Source organism: Mirounga leonina, unplaced genomic scaffold (genome assembly GCF_011800145.1).
Source record: "Mirounga leonina isolate KUSES-001 unplaced genomic scaffold, KU_Mleo_1.0 Mir_83, whole genome shotgun sequence".
In the NCBI taxonomy this organism is placed as follows: domain Eukaryota; kingdom Metazoa; phylum Chordata; class Mammalia; order Carnivora; family Phocidae; genus Mirounga; species Mirounga leonina.
Window position 1 is genome coordinate 170,041 of NW_023270826.1, and position 15,819 is coordinate 185,859.

The following is a 15,819-nucleotide window of genomic DNA, read 5'->3' on the forward strand; positions in this document are numbered from 1 at the left end:
ATCATCCTACAGAACATCATGCCCAGCTGGTAGCCATTTTTTGTGGTTTTGTTTTGTTTAATGTTATTTGTTTGTTTGTTTATTTTAAGTAAACTCTACCCTCGACCTGGGGCTCAAACTCACAACCCCAAGATCAAGAGTCGCACACTTGATCCTGACACCAGCCAGGCGCCCTGCCATTATTTGTTTAGCATTAAGATATTTATTGAAGACTTGCTATATATCAGGCACTCTGCTGGAGAGATATTGAGGTTGCAAGACTAGAATGTTGAAGAGGGCATGGTGCCTGACTTCAGGGAGCTTACAGTCCAGTGATGGAGACAGACAAATAAGTGATCAGTGCAATCTGTGATAAGGTCTATGAAGGAAACCTATAATGCCCCACAGTGGAATGACCAGGAAAGTTGTTTCAGAGAAGGCTCTTAGAGACAACAAAGACCTATTTTAGTGGAGTCCTCAGGGAAGGAAAGGAGCCAGCCCTGTGAAGACCAGGGCCTCATGCATAGTGGGGAAGCAGAGCATTCCAAACCGAGGGCATGTATACAGGCCCCAGATTGGGAAGGCCTCCCAGGCTTGAGGGATCAGACAGTCTATTGTGATGCCTCACGGCCAGTAAGGGAAGAGCATCACAACATGAGAAAGGAGAGGTGGGCAGGAAAAGAGCGAGCAGCCCCCATAAGTCAAGGTAAGGTGTCCAGTTAAATTCAATGCCCAGCAAGAAGGTCTAAGTAAGACAACATTATGATCTGATATGGATTTTGAAAAAGAAGTCTCCTGTGAGGGAATAAATCAGAAGTGGCAAGACCAGAAATGTGGAACCAGATAGGAAGCTGTGGTAGTCCAGGCAAGAGGAGCACCTAGAACTCGAGTGCGGAGCATAACGACGGAGTGTACCGGCTATGTGTGGTTGCAGAGATGGAAAGAAGGAAGCACGTTTGAGAAATACTTCGGAGACAAAACGAAAGGTTTCATGGGTGTCTTGTCTTTCCAACTAGACCGGAACCTCTTAGGGAATAGAAACGATCTTCAGACTTCTTTGTAAACTCCGTCTGTGCATGGTAGTCTCTTAAATTGAAGTAATTGACTATCTGAAGTCAAGCGTCAGACATGCAGTTGAAAGGACCCTTGCCTCCAGATTTCTACCTCCCCACTGGGGCTAGCTGGTCTGCCCTGAAGAGAAATCACTTGAATGCTATTATAATGGGAGAATGCTAGGGCCTGAGGCATCTCAGCAACAGGCCTGATGGGAAGAAACACACAGTGTCTTGGTGGGACAGAGCCCCGGGAAGGTGGCCAGCGGTTCAATACCTACCATCTGGGAGGCACACACATAGACCAGCACTAACAGCTGCAGAGTACTCTGGTAAGCAGCTCGCTGCCAAAGGAGGGACACAGCATTGGCCAGACTCCCCATCAAGAAGATCTAAGCTTTGTCCTGAGGACTATGCTGTCAAGTTTCTGATTGACTTCCTCCCCTTGTCATATTCCATCAAAAACTGGGTAATGCTAAGGAATACATGTGGAAACATGAAGGGAAGGCAGACATTTCACCCAGCAAAAATTTATTGTGTACCTTCTATAACCAGGCTCTAGTCTAGATGCACGGGGAAGGCAACGAACAAAAGTTTCTGCTTTCAAGGAGTTTATATTCTAGTACGGGAGACAGATAAAAACAAAATAAATAAATAACATATTAGATTAAAAAGAAAAGCATGCTATGAAAAAAAAAACCCCTAGGAAATGGTGGGTGGTTCAGCTTGGCTAGGACAGAGGAATTATGGGAGAAAAATAGAGGTAAGACTGAAGCCAAAGTGTGATAGAAAGCAAGTTTGTTGGGATGAGAGCTGGAGGGCTGGAAAATACAGAGGAACCTGAGGTCGTGGTGATGACGACGAAGACTCAGCTGGGAGTGGAGGGTCACAGAAGAAACACTAAATTCCAGAGAATTGGAGCTGGAGGGGCTTTTGAGATTGTCTAAGTCAATTCCTTAATCTTACGATGGCATGAGATGTACTAGCTGTGGGCTAGAGGGACTAACTCTGAGCCTGGGGTCTCTGCCATTCTCCTCTCTCCCCCCCACCCCATTCCTGTGATCCTAGCATCCCCGTGCCATCCTGCCTCCCTGTGGCAGAAGGTAGCTCTAGAGAAGAACTCCAGATCTGAGGCCCTCGTGGCAGAGGAAATCTGAATGACAGGTAAGATCCAAGGTGTGACTAGCCTTGTGAGTGGCTGAAGTGTCTGCAGAGTGATGAATTCTCATTAGCTAATTATCTGCTACGTGTTAGTTGCATTACCCCTCTCAACAACCCTGTAATGTAGGTATTATCACCGTACAACAGATGTAAAGACCCAAGACCCAAGGTTACACAGTTGGAAATGATTCAAACCTGTGTGCATCTAACTCCAAAGCTGGTGTCCTTTCTATTATGCCACACAATCTCCTAGGATATGCTCAGCATGAGTAAAATCAAAGGAAGCAGAGGGGCACTGGGGAGGTTGAGAGTAGGGAGGTTGAGACAAGTGCCACTGTCCTTAATCATGAACTCTCATCACAGACAAGAGGGTTGGGGGCAAAGCTTCCATGTGATGTGCTGAGGTCAAGGGGTTGATAGGCTCAATACTGTGGATGTTGGGGGTGCCTGGGTGGCTCAGTTGCTAAGCGTCTGCCTTCGGCTCAGGTCATGATCCCAGGGTCCTGGGATCGAGCCCCGCATCGGGCTCCCTGCTCAGCGGGAAGCCTGCTTCTCCCTCTCCCACTCCCCCTGCCTGTGTTTCCTCTCTCTCTCTGTCTCTCTCTGTCAAATAAATAAATAAAATCTTAAAAAAAAATACTGTGGATGTTGAAGTTCCTAAAGATGAGTTTATTAGGCAGTATCAGCCTAAGTTCCTATGTAGAATGTGTATATGTGTTTATGCACACATGAACACACACACACACGCAAGTAAGGAAGAGACTAATCTAAATCAACACAGCTGGAGTTAAAACGAGCTCTACGAGGTAGATACTCCAGTTCTCTGTGACTGTGAATGTAGGAGTTTATCATGCTTTGATTTTGAAAATTACTCTAAAAATCCCAGAGATGCATATGCAAAAAAATCCAATTAACTAATAAATGTTCTGGGGCGCCTGGGTGGCTCAGTTGGTTAAGCGACTGCGTTTGGCTCAGGTCATGATTCCGGAGTCCTGATCTAGTCCCACGTTGGGTGCCCGGCTCAGCGGGGAGTCTGCTTCTCCCTCTGACCCTCTCCCTTCTCATGCTGTTTCTCTCTTGCTCGCTAATAAGTAAATAAATAAAATCTTTAAAAAAGAAACCTAATAAATGTTCTGGAATAGGAAAGCAAGAATAAAGCCTATTTGCTATCGAAGACACAAGCAACAGTATAGGTTTTTCAGTACCCCCAAATCAAAGGTTAGGAGCTGACTCTGTTCTCTGATATGAGAAGCCATTGACCAGAGTCCCGAACGGCAGACTCCACGAACACTCTGGACAATGTCTTCTGGCAGCAGGTGCCTGCAAGCCCACAGAGTCTCAGTTCCTCTTGGTTCCCCCCTTCTTTCTGGAGAATAATGGAGAATGATGATTTCCTCGGCAGCTCTCAAAGTGTGGTCCCCAGACCACCAGCAACAGCATCTCCTGCAGCAACCCCATAACTTCTTACAATTGCAACATCTCAGGACTCACCTTAGACCTATTAAATCTAAAACTCTGGCAGGGAGGGCAGCAATCTGTGGTTTAAAAAGACTTCCCGGTGAATCTGATGTGTGCTGAAGCTTAAGAAACACTGGCTATGCCCAAAAGTTCTCCCAGGATCGGAGGACAATCTGGAGGCAGGAGAGATACTGAGCCAGCAATCGGGAATTACTTAAGGAAATAAAGGACTCTGTGTCCTTGTTTTCAACTTTTAAATCCTTCTTCTCAGATGGTCTGTGGTGAAAATGTCAAATTAATTTTCTTAAGTCACCAGATAACATCTCAAGGAAAGCACAAGGTTATAGAGATTATGAACAGTACTTTACTTTAGTGGGCTCACTTTTCAAACAAAGAGAAAGCTAAAGTCTTTGATTACACAGTGATCACAGAATCCTGCATTTTATTCTGCAGGAGAGGCTTTCAGTCACCTTCAGCCAGAGGGAGCACCAGCCGCCTGGGAAAGCCTGTGGGCAAGCTGCCAGGAAGGGGCTAGAGGTGGCAATATGGTGATGGGAGACCACGGACAAGAAGGACAACAGAAGCCAGCACACCACTGCCAGCTGAAAACAGTCCTCCCAACTCAGCTACTCTAGAGCGGGACTGTGACCTCCGCTCCGTCATGGTAAAACCAGTAATGCTCCTAATGACACTAATTCCTCACGGAAAAGCTCAATTGTGCTCGGCATCCTCTTCAAGACAGATGGCCAATTCCACTAAAAACTTTCAAGTGATGCTTAAGGGACAAACTTTAGTAATCTAGAAAGCTAATATTTAAAACACGTTTTTCAACTGTGCCGGACAAATGAAGGCATTTTATAAAAGTTTTTATCAATCCTAGAGAAAGAAGTGATGATGGTAAAAAAACACGGAGAGGGAATCTGAGGCCTGGCCACGGGTTGCAACACCAACCGAACTGTGACGGGGCAAGTTACTTAGCATGGTGACTGTAATTTATTTGGGTAGTTCGTTCCTTTCTCGAAGGAGGGGGAGTACGTGAGCTCTAATGTCCCTTAAGGCTTTAAAAATCTTAATCTGTTGTATGAGTTTGCATTTTTGTCTCACCTCCAGGTAAGAAATTTCTTCCCTTAGAACTATCTCACCTAAGAATCTACAAACTCCCTCAGGACCCCATTCCCTCTCATACTCTCTGTCCTCAGAAGTTAGAGGATTTAACAATTCACTGTAAGTGGTTACAATTCTGAACTTCAATATTCTTGGAAAAGGAATGTCATACTATATTGTATTTTTTCCAAGAAATTGTTTAATCTATATAAGTTATTTGACTCGGTCATTAGTGATCTTTGTGCCAAGATAGCTCCTAATCAAATTCTGGCAGAATATAAGTACCATTGAGAAGAAAGCATACAGATCTTTCTTCTGAGAAGTACGTATTTTTCTTTCTGGTTGAGCAATGTTATGCAACAAATCTTCCAACTGGCTTTCTATCACGGAAAATCATTAAAGATGAAATGCTCTAAGGGACATGATCACAGGAGCCTGAGATGCTTGTAAGTAATTACATTCATGCTGATAATTAGAAGAAATAGTCTGTGTAGTGGATATAGTAAATCACCCTTTATCACTGGTCTTGGATTTGATTTCTCCAAGGAATGCCAAGAAAAGCCTTTATTTAGCAGCAGTTTATGTCTCGCTCAATCCACTTATTTTGTAATGTAAAAAGGAGAGTCTGAAAAAAGAGAATGGGCACCTTGACATTTTAACTGTTTTGTTTTTAATGAAAATGTTCTTCTTTGAAGTGAATATAAAGCAGGTATGGGCAACAAGCCAGTAAGTGCTTATTTATCACCTTAATAGCCTTGCATGTCCTAAAATGCCTTAACCCACACTTTAAAAACGTCCTCATTAGATTTCTCTGCTAGCTTGCATACTATGCTCAAACAAATTAAAGCATTTCTTAGCAGCCAAAACAGCAGCACAAACACATATATGAGAAAAGTGTATACCCGCAACCTTGGTGCCAGGTCCCAATGCTCAGAATTTAAGAATTAAAGTTGCCTTGAAAGCCATCACTAGGTAATGCATATATACGGAGTTAGTATACATGTGAATAGAGCAATTTGTCAGAATTGATGTTTCTCCCCCAACAGCACGTTGACTGTGGTGAACTTGGAATAAAATTGACAGTAATTCTCTTTTTTATTTTACAGCGAATCTGTTGCCTGTAATCACTGTGGACAAAAATTTGTTATAATTTCACTTCTTAATCAAATGGATGTTCGAAGAGCAGAGAGGGCACTAAACCAAAGAGACACTTCTAGGTCCTTAGCCTGTCTCAAATAGTTAATACTGTGGTTCTCCCCCCTGCTCCTTGAAACTCTATTTTGGGTTTCCAGTGGCTTTCTTGACTAGTTATCATTTCCCTCTTCCCCTTCACTGGCTCCCAGTGCCAGCCCTTCAACCATACAAATTCTCCAGTGTTCTTCCCAGCCCTATACTTGTCCTCTACTCTCTCCCTAGCAGGAGGCAGCAACTTTTAGTGAAATCAAATAAACCTGGGTTCAAATCTCAGTTTTACCATCCTTCTGCTGTGTGACCATGGGCTTCAGAAACTTCCACTCAAATTTCCCTCACTGGGTCTGCATGAGGATTCAGTGAGATCAGATATCTAAGCACTGAGCAGAAAGCCTCACTCTTAAAGAGGTACTCAATGAACTTATGTCCTTCCTCTTTCTCTTCTTCCCCAGGCAAATGCTTCCAGTCCGTCGGAAAATTCCCCACAGAAAGTACTCCACACAAAATTCTTCAGTACATGAATATTCCCTATATGTAGGTGATGACCAAATCTATGCATCCAGCTCATACCCCCATTATCATTAGCCTGCTGACATGGGGCCCACAGGGACCTAATATTCAGCGCATCTAAAGCTAATCATTACTGAGTGACCTACCCCACTGTTTTGAGTTGAATTGTGTCTCCCTAAAATTCATATGATTTAGTCCTAACTCCCAGTACCTCAGAATATAATGTTATTTGGAAATAGGGTCATTGCAGAATATAATTAGTTAAGATGAGAGAATACTGGAGTAGAGTGAGCCCCTAATCCAATGTCACTGGTGTCCCTATAAAAAAGAGAAATTTGGACACAGACACTCATAAAGGGACAACACCATGTGAAGATTGGAACTATGCTGTCATGTGCCAAGGAACTTCCAAAAGCTAAGAGAGAGGCCTGGAATAGGCCTTCAGAAGGAACCAACCCTGTGGTATCCTGATCATGGACTTCTAGCCTTCAGAACTGTGAGATACGAGTTTCTACTGGTTAAGCCACCCAGTCTGTGGTGTTAAGGCAATGCTGAGAAACTAATTCACCCCTCCTGAGGCCCCTCCGCCCCCAGCACAGCCCTGCTCCCAAGCTCCCCACATCAGTGATGAACCACAGGGTCATCTTCCAGCCACCTGAGTTCAGGTCACCTTTGACCCATCCCTTTCTCCTCCACCATCTCACCCGTCTTGTACCAAATCCTTTCAACTCTACCCAGGAAATAACTTTCTCACCCCCTTTCCCCTTCCTACTGACGCAGGCAGAGTTTGCCTCATCTTCTCTCATCAGGCAACAATATAATTGGTTTTCTGACCTTACTATACCTCATTCTCTGTAATGCAGCGTCCACAATGCTACCAGACTCACTTTTCAGAATCACAGATCACAGACCTGGAATGGCCCTTACAATCTGACCTCAATCTACCTTTTGGTTCCATCTTACAATGTTCTCTTTCTAACCTCACCTCCCCCCAGTAGCCCCCACTAAAGCATCACATCACATCCCCAGATACCAGGCAACCCTGCCAACCCCCACACCTTCATGTCCATGTGCCTTTTGATCTGCTTGGAATGCCCTGCATCTTTCTTCTTCAAAAGTCAAAATATTACCCAGCCTACTGAGGATAGGGACAAGATAAGAAGAAAAGGCTGGGTATTACAGAGTATCAATCAGGGAGCAACAGTTAGAAGGAAAAGATGGTTGAAAGGTTTTCATTTTGATTGTAAGTGTCATTGAGTATCTTTCAGACACCTAAATCTCTATGTCTGGGCAGTTGTCCCTATATGTAACACTCTATAAATCAGACAACTATGATAGTGTGTCTTAGTTCCTATTTGTGTGACACCTTCAAGTTTGAAACACTGAGTGTAAGAGATCTCTGTTCGTCCAATGGCAAAACCAAGTAGGAAAAATTCTAGCATAGCTACAGCTTCACAAATGCCTGGAGTGAAATATGCCTCCAGGTTAGCAGGGCAGCTACCCATTTGCCTAATTACATTATAGCAAAAGTTACATTTTTATCAGGAACATTCCATTTAAATATTTCATTTTTAAAATATAAAATCCCTCTTGAAAAATTTCCATGTTCGATGCTGTAGGAGGCATTCCATTTTTTGGTTTCATCCTCACGTTTGTGATTTCCAAAAAATCCTGCCATTTATAAGGTATTTAGCACATTCTTCTTTAGGATCATCGTCAAGAAGCTCTTTTTCCAAGGCCTTTCACTCTGACCATCAGCCCCCTGCATCCTTCTCTTGACCTCAATAAAAATATAAAAGTCTATGGGCGCCTGGGTGGCTCAGTCATTAAAAGTCTGCCTTCGGCTCAGGTCATGATCCCAGGGTCCTGGGATCGAGCCCCGCATCGGATTCCCTGCTCAGCGGAGAGCCTGCTTCTCCCTCTCCCACTCCCCCTGCTTGTGTTCCCTCTCTCTCTCTCTCTGTGTCAAAAAAATAAAATCTTTAAAAAAAGAAATACAAAAGTCTAAAATCAAGACTATTCTCCCAGCTTAAATCCCCATGTATGCCATAGAACCCAGATGGACTTCTTCCTAACACTCTGACTAACTCCATGGTATGGATTCAAGTTATGTTATCTCTGGGGCCTTTGAAAAATCTCACACGTATATTATACCTTACAGAACACACAAAATGATATGTCATTCAACGTTCCATAAGCAGCTCTACTGAATCCCAGATGCAACCCTAAACCTTCCAAATTGAAATCCAATCACCTTCCCACTGCGGGAAATGAAACCACTGAGACTGTCTCACTCTGCACTTACCCCCTTCCCAGACACGTGCACTGTGTGTGGCCTGTGCCCCATCCGATTCTGTATCTGCCTGCTTCCTGTCATGATTCACCGCCATTAATTCCCTTTTGCCATTCTGGCCAGAGCAGGGTGGTGGTGAGCACTGAAGAAAAACTATTTTCCAAAGTAATTTTTCAAAGTGGCTCCGTCAAAGTGGCAAAAGGTAATATTTATAATAATCATGGTAAAAAAGAGCATTATTACACCATTGACCTTTGAGGTTGTACGAGAAGATTTCAGTCTACAAACATGAACTAATGAACAATGAATTTTAAAGCCACATGCTCTTCTCACACTCCCACCCCGGACCCTGTGCTAACTGTTCGTTTTCCTCATCTTTGTTAAAGTTCAAGTGGGGGTAACGTTGTAAGCTTAAATTTGGTGCAAAATAAAGCAGATATTTTATGAATTGCAAAATTAAAAGCTCCTCATTGAAGAAGGGCCCACCATCTTCATGCTCCCCACCCCCCACTCCCTATAATGCAGAGCCACCTTACATGGCTCTACACATTCTTCCTTCTCTTATCTCATTTCTAATCATGTGGTCATGAAGTAAGGAGGAACATTTTTTAATTTAATGAATTTTAGTAATTTCCTTGTTCAACTCAACTCAGATACTTTTACTTTTTATAAACTATGCTTCCACTGGTATTTTTAAAATTAGTTTTTAAACATTTTTTTCTAAGTTTTGAATACAGCTTCTCTCTGAATTTAAACAGGCCCTGTTTGCCAAATTAAAAAATCTGTGCATTTTCATATAGGCCTTCATAAAGCGACCAAGGGAAGCAAACCTGAAATGTGCTTTTACCTCACAGTGAGGCATTCCCAAGTCCTTCCTATCTCACATGCATGCACCACACACACATCCCCCTTACTGGCATGTTTAGATACCTCAGAGCTCCCCCCCCACACACACACACCCCTTACTGGCATGTTTAGATACCTCCGAGCTCCTAAGGAAATTTGGCTGGGACTCCAAATGGTATAAGAGTTCACATCCAACACTTAATTTTCCAGTGTTGAAAATAGAAATCCAACACAAAAATTTTTAAATTGCTAGAATTTGAATATATGCTTACGTCAGATTTCCTATTACTTCAATAGGTCTCCATTGATTTGTAAAGCTACTTCCACTTTTCCCCATTTCTCTTCCTACCTGCTGATGGGTGAAAATTAAATACAAGTACTCTATTTAAAAAGACAACTATGCTATTGTGCTTGAGGCACTCAGAAATGGTTTATTCCTTTTCAATCTTTCATTCAAATTTATTTTCTCCAGAATCGAGGGACATGGTTCTTTATTTCTCTCTGCCCTAGATGGTGGGGACCTAAATTGCAAGAATTAGTTCTAAGAGGGCATGTAACAGTACTGAAGTTGGCTTTCATACCACACTCCACATCAAAGCACCAATCTTCAAGGGCCGGTTATATCCCTATTATATAAGTTTATGAATTATTCCACATTTTGTTACATCTTCAGTTTTAAATGCAACAATTTCCCCATATAAAAAGTAGTCTGTGAAAGATGCCAAAACATTCAGTGTATGATTCTTCGTGGCAAAACATGGGACTGTGTATGGACTTACTACATTTCATTACATTTCACCTTCCCGCAGGAAATGAAGTTTGCTTTCTCTCTATAAAATAAATGAGATGGACCCATATGAGCACAGTGTGATATATCCAAAAAGGAGACAAATGGAAAAGAATAAAAACTTTTAAACTAAGAGTTAAAAATGAAACTGTTCAGGGTCGTCTGGCCAGCTCAGTTGGTGGGACTCCTGATCTCCGGGTCGTGAGCTGGAGCTCCATGCTGGGTGGAGAGATGACTTAAAAATAAAATCTCAGGGCGCAAGTCAGTCAGTTGGGCAACCAGACCAGCTCTTGTTCCGCTCAGGTCATAATCTCAAGGTCATGAGTATGAGCCCCACATCAGTCTCCCCGCCCAGTGATCCCCGCTTGAGATTTTCTCTCTCTCTCTCTCCCTCTGCCCCTCCCCCTGTGCACACATGTGCTCTCTCAAAATAAATAAAATCCGTAAAAAATAAAATAAAATCTTTTTTAAAAATGAGATGGTTGAAAAATAACATGGTATATATTATTATCTCCATTTTACAGGACACTGAAGCTCAGAGACAGGACCAGCAGGATAACTTGTAGGGTCCAGTGCAAAATGAAAATGCAGGGTCCCCTTGTTCAAAATCATTAGAGATTTCAAGGCAGTGGCAAGAGATCACTAAACCAGGCACAAGGCCCTGTGTGACTACATAGGTTCCTCCTCAGAGAATATGTTCCTACTCAGAGAAGTTAAATAACATAAAATCAATGCTAATGAATAATTGGTTTGACTTCAGAATTTAGAGCTCTCACTCTAGCCACAAACAATAAACGTAATTTACTGGGGGTTTTCTGTAGACTGAGCATGCAAGATTATCGCATACAATCCACGCTGTAGTCTGATTAGATGGTCATTATTATCCCCATTTTGCAGATGAGGCAACTGAGCAACCTGAACACTGAAGTATACAGTTGCTATTTTTTGGCTACCCGGCATCGATCACTCCTTCCTAATAGCACATCAATTCCCTTGGTAAGCACCTTGAGGGCAAGGATGCTTTCTTGGTTTCGCACAAGTGCCTAGAACAGCAGTAAATAATCGATAATCAATGCCTGCTGACTGAGATGTGTGCACTGTTTTCCCGCAACAACAATCAAGGGTGCTCGAGACTTCGGTGTTCAGACCCTCGCGTCACGTCCGGCACCGCAGGCCCGGGCAGACAGCACATGCTCGAAACTGGCCGTCTCTGGAACGCTGACCCGTAGGTAGGGTGCCACAGACACAGACCAACTAGAGCGGGGTGACTTCAAACGTCCTGGCCCGACAGGCAGTATAGTGGACCATGCTTTCTGTGCAGGTTCTGTCTTCAGTTTAAGCCTCACATACATATATATATATATATATATATATATATATGTATATATAATATATATATATGTATGTGTGTGTGTGTGTGTGTGTATATATATATATATATATATGAGTCCGGAGTCCCCAAGACCAGCCTCAGTTTTGAAGATTTGCTAGAACTCACATCTCAGAAAAGCTGCTCTACTCACCGTTGTGGTTCATTACAGCCAAAGGGTACCGATGAAGATCAGCCAGAGGAAAAGGCGCAGAGGGCGGAGTCCAGGAGGAAGCAGGAGCCTCTGCTGCTGGAGCGGCGCGGAGCGCGCCGAATTCCGCCGGCCGCCGCGTGTGCCAACGACGCGCGCACCGCGCCACCAAGGGAAGCTCACCCACGGAGCCTCGGCGTCCACGGTTCGTATGAGGGTGAGGCCCATGCGCCCGCGGCACCTGTGTGGCTGACCTAAGCTACTCAGCCTCCAGCCCTGCAGAGGTCGGCCTGGCCCCGCGGCCTCGGCGGATAAAAACAGCCGTTCACCCTACGTCACACTGTTGGCAGAAGCGGTCGGGTCAAACTGACGCAGAGTGGCCCGAAGCGCCAAAATCCAAAAACACTCTTCTAGGTGGGATATTGCAAGAACTCGAGGGTGAGCTGCCGGAACCCAAGGGCCAAGCCTTCTGAAGACAGGCCTTTCTTTGGCACGTGCAGGACTTGAGCAGCCTGGGCCTGCTGAGCTACCCTTTAACTGTACAACAGCTGATAATGCTGGTGAAATTAAGTAGGATTGATTCAATCCTATAGTCACACAGCTAATAACTATAGGCCCAAAATGTAAGTTCCTTCCTGATTCTAAAATCTAAGCCAGGGAGAATTGGTTGTGACAGGTTACCATTTATAATAGGAATTTATTAACTAGAACCCTAATGGTCTATAAAAATTAAGGCACCACTCAGCAGTCCTACTTCTCAGAATTTATCCTAAGGAAATGGTGAGTGGGTTTACAAATATACTTATTGCAGCATTATTTTTAGGATACAAAATTAGAAACAATGTATACATCCAACTAATAGGTGATTGGTTAAATCAAAAGCTGGCAAACTTTCTCTGTAAAGGGCCATACAGTAAATACTTTCAGCTTCCCAGGCTATGCGTCTCTGTTGTAACTATTTAACTCTGATACTATAGCACTAAAGCAGCCACAGACCATAATACATAAAGGAATGAGTATGGCTGTGTTCCAGTAAAACATGAACGGACTGGGGGGGGGGGGGCAGAATTCAGCCACCAGGCCATAGTTTGCCAATCCCTGGGTTAAACTCTAATATATATTATTATACACAACAGAATACTATCCAGTCATTTTTTAAAAATTAAGTAGATCTATATGTGCCAATATGAAAAGATGTCTATGACATACAACTGAGTGAATAAAACATGTGGAATCATACCATACGTACAACTTTGGGGGGAAAAGATTTGTGTACACGCAGGAAAAATGTTGAAATGATGTACATGAGGCTGTCCAGAGTTATCTCTGGAAGGCTAGGATCGTGTGGGACTTTCACTTACTACATCATACATTTCGGTATTGTTTGAAATTTTTTACCATAAACATGTATGATATTTACAATCAGATAGAAAAATCCATTTCAAAAAAAGCTTGAGGCTCTGGCCAGAACACCTACTTAGTCCCACACTAAATTATTCAAGCTTCTAGTAAGTAAGAAATCCTGACTACAGGACAACTTCTATATTCAGTACTTTAGGAGCAGCTCTCTTATAGCACAGGCATTAAGATGTCATGACTTCTTTTTTTGTTGTTGTTGAGCCAAAATATTACATATTTTATTTGAAGCAGATTACCCTAAAACTAGGCATAAAAGGAGAATCATAAGTAAGAATAATCCAGGAAAATTAGTTTAATATAAAACAATGTGGTGCCAAATTCTAATCACATCCATTTTTGAACAATTTCCTCTAATTAACATCAAGATTAACGTGGGCTTGCCAGCAGAGTAATGTTTCAAGGCAGAAATCTTCATCTTATGTTGAATACTGTAAGAACAACTGTCAATCCTTACACCAGCCTTTGCAGGCAATCTGAGATCTCTTGAACTTCTCCTGGCAGGGAGAGTCTAGAGGAATATTAACCTTTTTCCCATAGCACCTATCCCAAGTTCCAGTATCAAGGATCTCACTTCTTGGGAGGCAAAAAAGTATTTAAAATTTTCATTTTGGGAGAAATGTGTCCAAATTCAAGGCCCAAGGAAGACATCCTGTCACATTTGGGGGAAATTAGTAGATCAACTGTGTGGTGTTGAACAAGTTACTTAACCTCTCTGTGCCTCGGTTGTATCATCTGTGGCAGGGCTGAATTGAGCTGTCGCTGGAGCAAATCTCGGTCATAGATGACATCCTGCAGTCTTTGCTGGGCAAGTGAAAGGCTTTCTTGGGTCTCCCGAAGGGTGTCTAGAAGACGGTCCCTTTCATCTAGCATATTCACCATCAGCTGCTCAAAATGGGAGTCTGAGTCCGAGCCACTGCTTTGGGACCCCCTTTGGCTCATTGGGGTGTCCTCGTTAATCGTGGGCATCACTTCACACATCATTGCTAATGTCTGTAATTTCGGGTCCTGCTTCTTCAATTGATCAATGACAACCGCAGTCTCAGGCTTGACGAGAGGGGAAGCTCACGCCCGGCACTCCTGGACCATTTCCCTGCTGGGAGCCGGTGCGGCTGCTCCAGCATCTTCTCTCCTCACTTGCCTCGTGCTGTGGCTGCTGGGCTCCTCCTCCTCGGTCTCCAAGATGTCATGACTTCTTAAAGTTCTTTCCAAGCCAAGGTTCTAGAGAGAAGTCTTTTATTTTTTATTTAGAGAGAGAGTGCACACATGGTGGAGGAGCAGAAAGAGTGGGAGAGAGAGAATCCCAAGCAGGCTCCATGCCCAGCTTGGAGCCAGACGCAGGCCTCGATCCCAGGACCCTGAGACCTGAGCAGAGATCAAGAGTCGAACGCTCAACTGACTAAGCCACCCATGCGCCCCTAGAGAGAATTCTTTTAGAACCTTAAGGCCAATGTTCTTTTCCTCTTCCCATCACAATAAATAACCCACTAACAGTCTTCTCTCAAAAGGAATAGATTTTTAAAAAGATTTTATTTATTCATTTGAGAGAGAGAGAACATGAGTGGAGGGGAGGGGCAGAGGGAGAGGGAGAAGCAGACTCTCCGCTGAGCAGGGAACCCGACGCAGGGGTTCGATTCCAGGACCCCGGGATTGTGACCTGAGCAGAAGGCAGATGCTTAACCGACTGAGCCACCCAGGCACCCCAAAAGGAATAGATTTTTAACCACCCCAAAAATATATAAGCCTTGATAGGAAAGAAACGATATTGTGAATTTGGAGGAATAATCTTTATTTACAGCTCTGCCACACTGGGAGCTCTTGGAATTCTAGTTAGTATTCATATTCCATTTCTTTTCTTTTTTTTTTTTTTAAAGATTTTATTTATTTTATTTGAGAGAGAGAGAATGATTCAGAGCACCTGAGAGGGGGAGGGTCAGAGGGAGAAGCAGACTCCCTGCCGAGCAGGGAGCCCGATGCGGGACTCGATCCCAGGACTCCAGGATCATGACCTGAGCTGAAGGCAGTCGCTTAACCAGCTGAGCCACCCAGGCGCCCCCATATTCCATTTCTAAAATATTATACAAAGCCTGAAACCAAACTGTTAGAATTAAGAGACCAGCAGCACTAAGGCACTCAGTCCTTAGAAGCTACAAATATAAAACCTTCTTGAATTGAATTTATATACTGCCTAAATTCATACCCCACAATACACAAAATGTCCAATGTTAAGTTCCTTAGGATATACAAAAACAGATGCAAACATAATCCAGTTACCTTTTTTTTTTTTCTGAAGACTGCTAACTTTGCTGATAGTTTAGAGAAGAACACGAGACGTTTTTGCAGACCGTGTTTACTTTCGAGGAGTCATTTTGCACCAGTTAGATGTCTTTCATAAGGAAGCTCTAGCCAGTCTTACCAGCCACTCTTCACTGGAGGCTGGGTTTTCTCCCTCAACCACAGTGTCATATAATTTCAGACTAAGACCACCTGTTCTGGAATTAC

At 43.3% G+C, this 15,819-nt stretch overlaps 1 long non-coding RNA gene across 2 annotated transcripts in view; it reads right to left on the minus strand.

Moving 5' to 3' along the window:
- Positions 1-14,177: 14,177 nt before the first annotated feature.
- Positions 14,178-15,819, minus strand: part of LOC118002833 — a 49,213-nt gene continuing 47,571 nt past the window's right edge. For both annotated transcript variants that reach the window (XR_004677187.1, XR_004677186.1), the window contains one exon: positions 14,178-14,550. This is a non-coding gene — a long non-coding RNA (uncharacterized LOC118002833). The remainder of the gene's footprint in view (positions 14,551-15,819) is intronic.